Raw genomic sequence first — 15133 nt, forward strand, 5'->3', positions numbered from 1 at the left:
CCCGTGTCTCTGTTTACAAGATTCGTCGAGCTACGTATTTCCACTGCTTCCTTAATAACACTGTCCCAGTACAAACTCGTCGATGCGAGAATTTTTGTATGTAGGTAATTCATAGAATGGCCTGTACTGAGACAATGCTCGGCCACTGCAGACTTTTCTGGTTGCTCCAGACGAGTGTAGCGTCGGTGTTCAGTGCATCTCTCTTCTACAGTGCGACAAGTTTGTCCGATGTTCGTCGCACCTGAAGATGTCGGCCAGTTGCGCTGACGAAATATTGTGGAGTTTTCACTATGACATCCGACGTCTCGCCCGAGAATCATATATACAACATGTCCGTCGGGAAAGCCTCAAGCAATATATCAACAATTATTTGCTGGGTGTATGCCAGTCTCTATCTTAGTCTACAGTTTTTATCCTCTGCAGCTCCCTCTAGTACCATGGAAGTTATTCGATGATGTCTTTACAGGTCCTATTATCCTGCCCTTTTCTTTCTTTTCCATATATTCCTTCCCTCGACGATTCTGTGCTGAACCTCCTCATTCGTTACCCTACTAATCCACCTATAACGAGTCGGGAGACAGGCACATCAGTCCTGGCAAAGGGTGGCTCATGGCGTACTCCAGTCCAGCGAACGCTTCCCCGACCAGCTCTATTCGCACACTGTCACCACAGTCAAGCCACAGCAGTCGATGCGCTTATTTATCAGAGTCGAGAAGGGCAGCGTGTCTTCCTTCGATACTTCCTCAAAACATAGGCACGAGCACCTTGACACGCATCCATTTCTCTCAGCGATTTACTCAGATTATTCTTCTTAATATTTCTCCACCACACTGGTTCTCTATTGGTTGCTACTGTAGCTGTTATTATGGTTTTGATTCTGGTGACTGCTGTGGGTCTTACGGTTTCTGAGAATTCTGAAAATAATTAAAACTGAGAACCGTGTCTGTAATCAGGAGTGTGGGCTTAAGTATGTTTTGTACACGGTTCCGACGAAAACATCGAACGTTTAATATGTAAACAATGCTTAAGTTAAAATAAAGGTTAATCTTGCCCAACATTTCTCTTCGCTCCATGAACCAATAAGCGGATGTTACTCTCTTGACGAACGAAAATAGAGATATACAAATCACCATCAAGTCTGCGAGAAAAGTGTTTAACTGCTTAATATTCGGAAAGAAACAGACATGAGTAGTTAGGTAATGGGGGTTCTGGGACACTTTTGGGACGTATATACGCAGCTAAGGTTAGCTGCGGTACCGTACCCAAGCTGCCGTCGCTTGTCATCTGTTCATTACGTCACACTTGGCAGCCTTCCAGCTGGCGGGCTACACAGGCACGCACGCACACACGTAAACACACACACACACACACACACACACACACCTAAACCAGCATATGTAAGATGTAATTCAACATTTATTATACATATTATTTTTGCAAATTAATCCAGCTGTTGTGTGCACTGCTGAATCCAAGCCACTTTACCAGTGCCTTATTTCCTTTCTTACGTATGATTCTCTTAACAATGTACGTTGATGGATATTTTGTTTTTTGTAGCTCTTCTGCATAGAAAGCTCCAGCTATGGGCTGAGATTTGTAATCTTCAAGGAGATATGTTCTCGGATTGGTTTCTTGCACTTTACTTATTTTGAAAATTTCCGTGGACCAGTTGGCAGTGTATCCTTTGTCAAAGACTGTTTTCTCTTTACTAATTCTGACATAATCACCAGTTTTGAGTTTTGAGCGACGTGGATCAATCATTTTGATTTTGTTATACACAGTAGATAGAAGGCTATTATCTTTTACGTCCACTGGTCTCATTTGAATTGTTCTGTGTTTCGTGTGATTATACTGTGTGACCAGATCTTGTACAGTCTTAATCCATTTGTATGAGCCCTGAGCAGTAAATTTTCTGAACATAAGACCCTTGAGAGTTCTGTTAAAGCGTTCGACTACAGAAGTTTTCATCTTTGAAAAAGTAGAATAATGATTAATTCTGAGTTGTCGCATTAACTTTTCAAAACTAGTATTGTAGAATTCTTTCCCAAGATCAGTTTGTAAATGTACTGGGATTCGCTTGCTTTTTGTGTATATATTTTTAATCGCAACAGCAACTGCAACACCAGATTTAGTCTTTAGAGCAGCAACCCATGCATATTTGGAGTAAACATCAATTACTGTTAATAAATATTTATATCCAGAATTCCATTTTGAATATGCAATCATGTCAACTAAGTCTGCCTGATGGAGATCATCAAGTCCTTTTGTGATAACCGGTCTCCTAGGATACGTTCGACGAGCAGGACGATGAAGCTCATGAGCAATTGCAGCTTGCATCATGCTCTCTCCTTAATGCGTGTTCCTTATTGAAGACAATATATCTTTGTAATGACAGAATTTTGATGAAATGATTGCTTATATGGACTGGAGTGCGGGAAGAGAAAGAAGGGAGGGAAATAAAAAATAAATAAAAACGAAAGAACACACATATATTCTAAGAAGAATTTTTATTATTCTCAAAGTACCATCTCATAATAAGTCTTGCATTAGTCTTTGCTAACAATCGATCTTCAGGAATATTAAAAGATGTTCTCAGAGTTTTCAATGAAGGACACTCGAAAGATTGCATGTTGACTACTCTACCATGATGCACACCCAGTAAAGCAGATGTCCATTCTACTTTTTCTTGTCCCATTACCATAATATAATCACAGCATTTACACAACTCCCACAAAGTATTCCTTGCAGTAAGTAATGACACGCCGTCCATTCCCCAGTGCTCGTGGTGATGATTACGTGTCAGCCACGAGTTTATCTCCTGAGTCTTTTCTGATAGGCTGTTAAAGGCTACAACTTGAGCGATAGTGACATATTCCTCTGCAATAACATGCATTCCATCTACTATGATAGCAGCTGCTTGTTTAGGCACAAAATTATTTGCATCATCTTTGAATCCTTGCAGATCTATGAATGCTATCTTCATTCTGTGAGAGGAAGAGGTAAGAAGAAAGAAAAAAAGAAAGAAAAGTCAGCGGTGGCATACTACTGCTGTGACTGAAATCGTTGTATGTGCGTATGTGACAAGAAAATTTCTCTTACCTGAAGCACGACAAGATGATGATTGATTCTACAGAAACTACAATAGCGTAAACCTGCTCAGTGGAACAATATCGACTGATAGTATTTCTCTAAAAGCATCTCGTTTTATGTGTTATGTGTACGAGCACCCTTATTTTTTATTATTATTCCCCTCCTCTCATCATATCACAGTCTTCCTGCTAGCACTGCTAAACTATTAACATCTATAGTTGAAAGAAGAAGAAGAAAACGAAAGGAAATTCTTTATTATTTTCGGAAGACGTGTTGTAAAATGCAGAAAACAGTATCGTTCTTCCTCCAGAAGCTAAACTGTATGTGTAAGCACGTGATGTGCACGCAGGGAGCCAGCAGATATCAATAATAATAATAACAGCTACGAGAACACGGGCAGGAGGTTTGGCATCTGTTTCGGAACATCTGAAATAACATCAGCTCTCCAGCACGTGGCGAGGAGCAGCTGTCGAAGCGTTTTTTGTTGTGCACACGCGGAGGAGGTCAATGTCATGTCCTCCTCCATACCACGCCGCACGTGTGTTACGTAATACTGCTATTACCATCATCACGCTGGAGGCTGCGTGGAGGAGGACAAAAAAAAAACGTAAACATTTGTACACATGCCAGAGACTGCTCGTATGACCTATTTCTGGTCTTCAGCGTGTACCTCAGTGCCTGAGGAGGGCAGAGATCATTGTCAAAGTTTTACTTTAAAAGCCATACGCAGATCTGTAGGAGGTGGTTTCATAATTAGCAGTAGCAGCAGTAGCACCTGATTGTTTCGTTTATAGCAACAAAAACATTAAGCATAACAGCAGTAGGGGGTGGTCCTTAAATTTTCTGACATGCTCGCTTGAAAAGTGTGCCTCATACTTGAAACCAGAGGAAATAAAGATAATTAGGAAATACTTTCCCGATGATCAAGAGTTTAATTTAGTCAATCAAAAAGGTATATTCCCATATGAGTATGTGAGCAATGAATCTGTTTTACTAGAGGACCACTTACCTCCAATTGATAATTTTAAAAGTTTATTGACAGGCGCTAGAACTGTCTCGGAATCCGATTACCAAAGAGCATGTGATGTATGGCATTTATTCAAATGTAAAACACTAGGAGAATATTCTGATTTGTATTTGAAAATTGATGTATTGCTGCTGTCTGACGTTTTTGAGAATTTCCGCAACCTGTTCATTAAAACATATGAGTTAGACCCTGCTCATTACGTTACTTCTCCTGGCTTGGCATGGGATGCTTTACTTAAAACTAGCAAAATAGAACTACAGCTTATTACTGACATTGAGGAACTTCAGTTTATTGAGCGAGGTATTAGAGGCGGGATTGTTCATTGCTCTTGTCGGCATGCTGTTGCAAACAACAGATTTATGTCTAATTATAATGCAAATATTGATGAATCTTACATTATCTATCTCGATGTTAATAGCCTTTACAGCTGGGCAATGATGCAACACCTTCCTGTGTCAGACTTTACTTGGATTGACTCAGAAACATTATTAGATACTTTCGATGTGACAACAGTGCCAAATGATTATGATGTAGGATATATTTTAGAAGTAGATCTTGAATATCCTGAAAATATCCATGATCTGCATTCTGATCAACCACTGTGTCCTGAGAAGATCCTACCACCACCACCACCAACAACAACAACAACTGACTGTAAGAGTACCAAATTTAGTGCTCCAAAAAAGTTAATTTCTACTTTGTATGATAAGAAAAATTATGTAATACATTATAGGAATTTAAAACAGTGCTTACAACATAAGTTACAATTGTGAAAGATTCACAGAATACTATCATTCAAGCAAGCGCCATGGATGAAACCATACATTGTCATTAATACAGAGAAACGTATGAGAGCAAGTAATGACTTTGAAAAAAATTTCTTCAAACTTATGAATAACAGTGTTTTCGGCAAAACCATGCAAAATGTAAGAAAAATGGTAGATATAAAACTAGCAACACGCTGGGGTGGTAGATATGGAGCAGCTGCACTGATTGCTAAACCTAATTTCAAAAGGAGTGTAATTTTCAATGAAAATTTAGTTGGTATTGAACTAAATAAAGTTAATGTTGTGTTTCATAAACCAATAGCAGTAGGTATGAGTATTTTAGATATATCAAAGACTCTTCTCATAGAGTTTCATTATAACTACATACTAAACAAGTTCCCAGCAAATCATGTGAAACTGTGTTATACAGATACTGATAGCTTAATTTACCACATTAAAACTTCCAATATTTATGAAGATATTAAGACTGATGTTCATAAATGGTTTGATACCTCAGGTTATCCTGTAGATAACAAATATAATCTTCCAATCGTCAATAAGAAAGTGGTAGGGTTATTAAAAGATGAATTAAATGGTTATCCTATAACAGAATTTATAGGTCTGCGAGCTAAAATGTATGCTCTTGAGACTGAGTCACAACATGTAATGCGTAGGGCAAAGGGTGTGAAGCAATCTTCTGTCAACGAGTTGACCATTGATGATTACAGAAACTGTGTATTGAATTCAGATGTTAAATCTACTACACAGTATGTTATACAGTCCAAAAGTCATGTTGTACACACTATTGAACAGCACAAGCTAAGTTTATCAGCTCAAGACGATAAACGATTGATACTTACTGATAAAATTAATACTTTAGCTTGGGGTCACTATCACCTAAAGAAAGATGATGATTCTTAATTTTTTTTTTACTGTTTGAAAACTGATTTATGTATATAATACATTATATGTGCTTTGAAACTGATTTATTGTGTGAAAACTGATTTCTGTATGTAATGCCTTATATATGCTATGAAACTGATTTATTGTGTGAAAACTGATTTCTGTACATAATACATTATATATGCTTTGAAACTGATTTATTGTGTGAAAACAAACAAAAAATGTTTTGTAACTGATTTACAGTGAGCAAGGAAAAAAAAAGAATGTGATTTGTAACTGATTTATTGTGTGAAAATAAAAATACATATTACATTATTTTTCTTTCATTTCATCACGATGTTCCTTTCTGCAACCTCTACAGTTCATTTTAATAGGAGGTGGACCATCAATCTGACAACGTGCATTCAAGTTGTAAAGCTTATAACAATGCTGATACTTAGAAATAAGAGCATCATTCTTAAACACTTGTGGCAACCTGTGAAAGTTGTGTGAAATATCACATATAGATGGTAACAGTTGTGTAGGAAATAAATAACAATCAATTGCATTCAAATGTTGACACTGGACAAGTTTCTTATAAATTTCAGAAAGCACTTTACAGATGTTTTTCGATTTAATCCACTCGAACAAGAAGTTAGCATCGGTATCAGCCATAAAAGTAGTAGCTCCCTCTTTCTTTCCAGCACACCTGTTGAATCCATAGTCTTCCAGTCGGAGCATTTCGACATCTTCAGGAATAATTTGTTGCAGAATACTTAAGACGAACGGACACAGAAGGTCTTGTGAAAACACCAGCGTTTTACAGTCACTGTTTTCTTTTAGTAGTGATTGAATGGAAGTGTTCAGTGCATTGAAAGAGGCTTCTGTGTCTAGAACCTGTAGTATACATTCACTTCCAGCACTTAAATTTGCCACTAACACTCTCACTGACTGCTCGTCTGAACTGGTATTAATTATCAAAACTTTGTTCATTCTGTCCTGTTTCTTCACCCCCTCCGACGATGTAGCACACTAATGATGCAATGGTTGAGAAGCACTTCCTTTTATATCTGTGTACGCTTTGCAACCTGATTGCTTGATGGAGTCATTTCAATTACTGAATCATGAATGACCAAGCAGTAAGCTACTGTATTTTTTGCAAATGCTTTTGTTGTTTCTATTTCGATCTTCATGTCAACGATGGAAGATTTCAGTGTTTCGTCTTGATGTGAACAATCCATGAAAAATATAGGACAGTTCTGAAATTCGGTACGGTTCATGAGTGGATTTCCTCTTCTTCTTACACCGCTGTCTCCATAATACAGTGACTGAAAATTCGCGTACATTTCAAACGCTTGTGCTGTATTCTTAGTGTCAAAATCGACAGCAAAATTCTCCTCTGGGAATTTAGATGAATTTAAATATACTTTCAAGTCTGATATGTTTATTTTGTCGAATACACTAGAGTCAGCAGTAATCGAATTTCTATTCGACTGAAAAGCCAATATTACATACCTTGCGGTTTCAAGGGCTGTATTAAATTTAATTTGCCATGTCCAGGAGTTAATTTCTGGTGCAATGCTTTCAATCAAATCCCAGTGACGAAAAGCTAATCTGAGACTGATATCATTTTTCAAAATATTCCACAGTGATATTTGTTGCTTTTCAGAAACTTGGACATGTGGCATTTCCCAGTGCATGTTCTCCAACACAATTTTCGATTTGGTATCTGCTGTTTCTGAGACAATACAGTCAATATCTTGTCTACTACTAATCAGTACCAATTCATGACGAGCATTTAAAATTATCTTTTTGTAATCCTCTGCAAAGCCTAAGATCATTTTAAGCGGAATGCAAAAATTGAAACGTCCATCGTTATCGACTAACTCTTTCAATTCACTTCTTGTCCCCCATCCGGCATTTTGTAATGAGTTTGCTTCACCTGGGGTAAAAGATGCATATCCTTTCATTAATGCTGCAATTCCAGGATTACGCACATGGTCGATAATTTGGTTATTGAGACGGTACTGAATTTCTGAAAACAGATGAAGCGCGCAGTTTTTTGTTAACTCAATATCAGTAGCTTTTCCCTTTCCCTGTGCATTGACAAGTCGTCCTTCTATATACAGCAGACTCTCTGAGGGCAGCAGGTAAGTATTTTCATTTTGTATAACAATTGATATGGAATCGTTCTGAGCAAAAGCTGGTTGACCAAAAGGTTTATACTTATGATACTGAAGGCGAGTAACCGAGTCGTCGACGAGAATTTTTTCTCTTACATTCAACATTTTCTTTTCCTCCTCCTTAACATCCTTCTGTTTGATCAGTGAAAGTCGGAAGACTCGAATGAGAGGTTACAGAGAAATGTATCAGTATTTATAGCACCCTATATCCCAGTGATGACAGTATTTGTCTATTGTACGGAGTTAAAACGTTTTTCACTTTACTCTTCTTTGCTTTTCTTTTCTTCTTATTATTTTTGTTGTTGTTATTGTGGCTCGCATTGTCAAGACATCTAGTGTCCTTGCTTATGCAGGCATCCTGTTGGTATATGATACCCATTCCTTTCTCTCTTTTTTTTTAACGTATTTTCCTCAAATGCAATCGAACAGTTATCTCTTCCCCGTCAAAATCCACAAGATTCCCGTCTTGATCTCTAATTGCCACACTTAATTCTGAAACGTATCTTGCAACTACTGGCATGTAAATGGGTGAATTCGGCGTTTCCACAATCTTATATCCTGGTGGGACAGTAGGCCAGAACTGATGTAATGTATGTGTAGGTTCTCCATTGTGAAACGACCCTCCTGAGATATTACAGTCAACACATAAGACGTTAACACTTTGAATGTTAACTGCATATTCAGCCGTCTTCGTGACTCTTTTGTCAACTACAGTATTTGCAAAACCTAAAACTGAACCTATGTTGTTAGAGATATTAAAATCAATAGTAACATTACTCTTAATCTGACATCGATTCAGTGTTTTATTGAAGGAAATATTTAACTGTACTTCATATTTTTTCTTGATGGTTGAGTTATCATTGGCAATCTTCAAGTTGTATGCTTCAATTTCTTTCATTAACGCTGAAAAAATGTCATGCAGTTCATATGTTCCATGGGGCAGACTAACTTTGTCCAAAATTTCTACATCGTTTAAGTAGTTGTAGAAGTAGAAATTATTGTTTGCTGATGTAATATTTGGGATGGAATTATACGTAAAAAGGTTTAGCAGAGCAATTTCGTAAACATGAGAGGATAAATTTAGTGCAGGATTGAAGACAGCAGTTAGAAGTGACTCTTTACCCGTCAGACTTAATGTTACACCGTGTTCAATGTCCATTGTTAGACTGAAACAGTGACCTGCAAAGCTGCCTGTTTTATTTGGAATTCAGAAACTTTAAACATAAATGACCACATCTCTGGCTGTTAAGTGACTGAAACGTATTGTAATTATATTTTATGGTACAGTTTTTCAGATATCTTACTATTTCTGGAGGAGGTGGTAAATTTCCAAAACTGTCGAAATAGTACACAATATTACCTTTCTTTTTGTAAGATACCCAATGTGAACCTGGTTCATCTTCGGTATTAAGATTAATAATTGCACTCTCACGAGTGTTAGACTTTGAAGGTAAAGTATCTCTCATAAAGACACCTCGAAAGTGTGGTATCTGCAGCTTTTTAGCATAGTGCTGTAAGTCGATGTTGGAAAGTGGTCTTGTAGGAAGGCTATTTATGGAGAATTTTTTTTTCCTCATTCCATTTATACCAGTTAGATACAGACCGAATCCATTTTTCCTGTATGGACCTAAGTACAGTCCTTTTCCATCGCGCAAAGCAATTGCCTCAAGTACACGATTATGCCTTTGCATTTCAGCTAACTGCTTTCGAGCACTCTTTGCATCATTAACTGTCTTAGCAATTCCAGCAGCACCTCCGGCTAGTCCTCCGAGTGCCGATAAAGCAGCAAATATTGGAATTAGAGGTATTATTCCACCTGTTTTGGGAATAGGTATTATTCGTTCTTTGTCGAGCAATTTCCCCCTGGCTTTTGTCGGTGCAACTTGTGAAGCAATTTTACGAGCTACTTTCACAACTTTCATCAGATTACTGCCTGGCTTCACATATTTGAGACCACTTCGAACTTTTTTAATTATGTTATTCAGTACTGCACCAGCTGCTTTCAACCTTTTCTTCACACCCATCCCCATTTTAAGTTTAGCTTTCATTGCACCGGTCACAGCTAAAGCAGCCAACTTTTCCTTCAAATTGGCATCTTTTGCCTTTACTCTGCCCCACGCTTTTCTAGCCAGAATTCGATCTGCTCGATGTCTGTCAGGCAAACTGTCTGGGTGAGTTGCGTACGCTATGTCATGTTCTTTACACGCTTCATCTAGTGGATTGATACCAGTGTCACCTCTTTTGAGTCGTTCCTCTAACATTGTCCCTGGACCGCAGTACGAGTAACCAGGTAAATGAAGTTCGACAGGTAACTTATTAATCATGCGATTAAGAAGAGAACCACCATGCTTCTTCTTCCTTTTCTTTTTCTTCTGTTTATTGTTGTTACTGTGACACATCTTCATTGCTCGAGTGTTAACTAAAGACTGGTCTTTTACAGTTTAGAATGTTGTCTTATATTAGCAATTGTAATATGAGAAGACTTCTTAGTGTGCCTGAAGATGCATTTCAAGAAACATGTACTTCAGCTTCCCATCAGTCCTATTAATGAACACAGAGATGGAGTGCTAATGCAAGATCGAAGACATGGTGATCTATTTCCTGATACGATTAGATGTATAGTAGCAGGTCCCTCCAACTGTGGAAAAACAAATGTGGTTGTTAATCTCCTAATTCACGAAAATGGTCTCAAATTTAAGAACGTTTATGTGTTTTCCAAATCGCTGCAACAATACAAGTACAAATTTCTAGAAGAAGTTTTAAAGAACCTAAATGATATTGGGTATTTTACATTTTCCAGTAAGGAAGATGTTATACCACCAGATCAAGCACGTCCGCTTTCAGTTTTTATATTTGATGACATTGCTTGTGACAAACAAGAACACATGAAAGCTTACTTTTCCATGGGACACCATTATGGTATAGACAGTTTCTATTTATGTCAAACATACAGTAAAATCCCGAAGCAATTAATCAGAGATAATGCTAATGTTATTGTGCTCTTCAAGCAAGATGAGCGTAATTTGAAGCATGTCTTCAGTGATCATGTCAATCCCGATATGACATTCAATGAATTCCTTGAAATGTGTAAGCGAGCATGGAGTGGGAACACCTATGATTTTCTCGTTATTAGCAAAGATGATAATTTAAACAATGGACGTTATCGAGTAAATTTTGACAATTATATTTGTATTTAAGTCGAGTCTTGGAGCAATACAGATTATTAACGCCATGGCTTCTGCAAAGGCAACATCATCATCATCATCATCATCATCATCATCATCATCATCATCATCATCATCAAGCATGAGCTGCAGCAACAATAACAACAACAGCAGCAGCAACGCTCTGCTGCTGGTGCTAGATCCTCAGTACAGTAATGACATTGCTAATAAAAAGTATGTGGATTCAAAATTCCAGTCATACTCCAACGTTATAACAGATCTTATCGATAAAGTACATCAGTTATTTCAGAAAAACGTAACAGATACGAATAGTGAAGGTTTGTCGTCGAAAGCAAAAGTAAAAGAAAATGCTGAAACAAAATCTTATACTGATACTCTCTTGGCAAAATTATTGCCGCAGATGGCTTCTTTCTTTTCTACCATATATGCTACTGACACAGCAGTGTATTTCAATAATAAACGTTTAAGTGGTTTGCATGAACCTGCTAAGAATCATGACGCTTGCACGAAAGCCTATGTAGATAACGCAATGGAAAAAAGACACGCATTCGATGTAACTGAAAGCTCACTTAAGCTCAAGAATCGTACAACTATCGGTAATTTAGCTGATCCCGCAACTGATCATGATGCAGCTACGAAAAAATATGTTGACGATACTCGAAGAAGAATTGAAAATTCTGTGAGACGTGTGAAGGAAAAAGTCGATTCTGAGATGGCAAAGCCACAGAGGAGTGATGTAGCAAGTAAACTGTATGTTGATCTGTTGTTCCATAAGCTGCAAAATCAGCTTAGCAGCTTGAATGAGCTAAAAAACAATGTACGTGTAAATATGGCTGCAAAAGTTGAAGAGTTTTTTGACCTGATTAATGTAACTGAACGCGTTTTAGACGTTCAGAACAAACGTATTACAAATGTACGTGAACCGATTTTGGATTCAGATGTGATAACGAAAGGATATTTTGAGAAGCAAGCAAACTTGAAGTTTTCTTTCATTCTTAGAATTGACGGCATTCCTTCGGGAGATCCCAACGAATTGGCTTACGTTTTACACAATGGTCAGTATGAATATATATTACCCTATGATGGCGAAGTTACTTTGCGCTCTATTAGCCCAGATATCGAAACAGTTGTCTTTGAACTGAATGGCGACATCCGCCAACTTTCGATGAACACAGAGATTGCTGTACGCAAGGGGGACAGATTCAAGTTCACCAGAACCGATCGCTTAGTAATCGGAAATAAATCACTTCATGCCGAATTTGACTATCATGTTATATAAATTAAAGGAATCACTTAAATTATGTTCAGATGGTGACTGGTCAGTTGGCAATGACAACATGCTTCGGAATTCTTCTTCTTCTTCGTCTATCGAAAGAAACATTCATCTTAAAAAACAGATCGTCAAAGCTCGACAGAACATTCGAAGAAAGCTGTTAGCTCTTCACAAAAGAGAAGCTCTAACCAAGTCTGCGCTAGAGAAGACATTTAGACCCCTTTCACAGCCGCTAAAAGAACTGATTTCCATTAATAAAGAACGATTTCCGAAACAAGAAAAGGATAGCACTACGGCTGCTGCTGCTGCTGCTGCTGGTGCTGCTGATGATAATAATGCTGCTGCATATGATGGTGATATCAATATCTGTGATGTTAGAGAAAGAAAAAGTAAAAAAACGTCAAATACACGTGTAGCAGAGACTGCAGCAGCTCGACTGCCAGCCTCATACTTTAATAAACCAATAGACAGAACCCGTGACACCATGTATGGTATCAGATTCGAGCCGTCAGGAGCTGGATGGATGATTGGAAACTCACCAGTGGACGTCGATGAAAATGATTTAATAATTCACAATGTAAGATATCCGGGAACTAGAGGTTTATACAATTTACTGTTCAAAATCAGGCCTAAGAATTACACCACCCGTGATCTTCAAAATTACGCCAAAATTCTCAAAGCAACCAATGCCTTTAGACAGCATTACTTGCCCTTCAAACCTGTAAATGCAAACAGAGGGTATAAGTATACACACATCATAAAGCCATTGATTAAACTACTCGAGTCTCCAAAACATCACACTGTTGGTGCAGAAGGAGCGTCAACTTCTTCCCTAGCATACTCTGCAGTAAAAGATGACGACGATGATGATGATGATGAAGAAGAAAAAGACACTAGTGACAATGATGATGAAGAAGAAGATGATGATGATTACAATAGTGACAAAGCGGTGAAAATCAAAAGTGAAAAACGTGCAGGAAAAGGAATCTACTATGAACCTGCCAAAGGAGAAGATAAAAAAGACGAAGAAAAAGAAAAGATTGACATTAATGACTGGAAGAGGTACTCCACTAAATCACGTACGGACTACATTCACTGGAATAACCCTAACGAACTTGTCGAACGTTTAGTTTTCCTGCTTGCTTCAAAAACAGCCGGCAACAACTCGCACGACAATGAAATTATTTAAATAGAGGAAGAACTTCGAGAAGCTGCTATTATTGATTAATATATGAAATTATGTAGTCTATTAATTCATCATTCAGTGTATGTTTATAGAAAAATTATTTGTAAGCTAATCCTGCAATAAACATTTTCTCACTTAAAAAGCCTTGCTTTAATATTTTTTTAAATTTGTTTTCCTTTTCCCTCTCGTTTAAAGAGATGAGTTCAAGGAATGTCCTTCATAAAAAAAACACATCTGCAACATCTGGTGTATTCTAATGTGTGTGTGTGTGTGTGTGTGTGTGTGTTTACGTGTGTGCGTGCGTGCCTGTGTAGCCCGCCAGCTGGAAGGCTGCCAAGTGTGACGTAATGAACAGATGACAAGCGACGGCAGCTTGGGTACGGTACCGCAGCTAACCTTAGCTACGTATATACGTCCCAAAATGTGTCCCAGAACCCCCATTACCTAACTACTGACATGCTTCATTAACGGTACACTCACGAAAGAATGTGCAGTAGATATGGAAAAAGGAATTGGTTACGACGATGTTACTAATATTTAAAAACAGCTGCTACGTAAGGTAACGCTGTTAAAAGTCGACTTCTTGATATGGGTCATACCACAAAACTGAACAATTTAATTGCATACCGTCGGTCGAGAGAACTGATCAAACAGATCTCAGTCAACAAATTTTATTCGCATGATACACTACTTTTCTGTGGACAAAGATTCACTCGCTTTAGTTCCTCGCTCCGAAAAACATGTCTGCGCATTTAATGTTGTTAAAAACTATGTTGACAAAATTAGTGGTTTTTCAAAAATTCTCCGCAGAGTGCACCTATAGTGCACTAGCTATGATCAGTAGCCTAAATAGCTTCTTTGGTCAGGGATGAAAAAGCCGAATAAATAATTTAATTTTTTATGTATTATTCATCAACATACTCTACACGAGAAGAGTGTCAGAACGCTGAGTGGAATGAAAAATTAATCGAAAGTTACAATATACGAGTTCTACAGTGCAGAAATCCGTCATTATTTCGTCGAAAGTTTAAGCAATTTTTAGTAGAATTTGATGCGGTGTACGGAAATAGAAGTCTTCACTTCGAATATCGTTTGTTAGTCTCTCCTCTTCGAAGTTTTCAACTTTCTTAGTAAACAGTTCAAATCGGATTCTTCGGAATTTGAGCACACTTTTCTGTATCAAAATTAGCACTTCTAAAAGATGTTACAGATCACTTAAATAATTTGAATTTATCCAGAATGAGATTTTCGCTCTGCAGCGGAGCGTGCGATGATATGAAACATAGCCATTCGGAGTGGCCGCATGGTTTGAGGCGCCATGTCACGGATTGCGCGGCCCCTCCCGCCGGAGGTTCGAGTCCTCCCCCGGGCATCGGTGTGTGTACTGTTCTTAGCGTAAGTTAATTTAAGTTAGCTTAATTAGTGTGTAAGTCTAGGAACCGATGAACGCAGCAGTTTGGTCCCTTAGGAATTCACACACATTTGAACATTTGATATAAAACTTCCTGGCAGATTAAACCTGTGTGCCGGACCGAGACTC

This window comes from Schistocerca nitens, chromosome 4 (assembly GCF_023898315.1).
Source record: "Schistocerca nitens isolate TAMUIC-IGC-003100 chromosome 4, iqSchNite1.1, whole genome shotgun sequence".
Classification (NCBI taxonomy): domain Eukaryota; kingdom Metazoa; phylum Arthropoda; class Insecta; order Orthoptera; family Acrididae; genus Schistocerca; species Schistocerca nitens.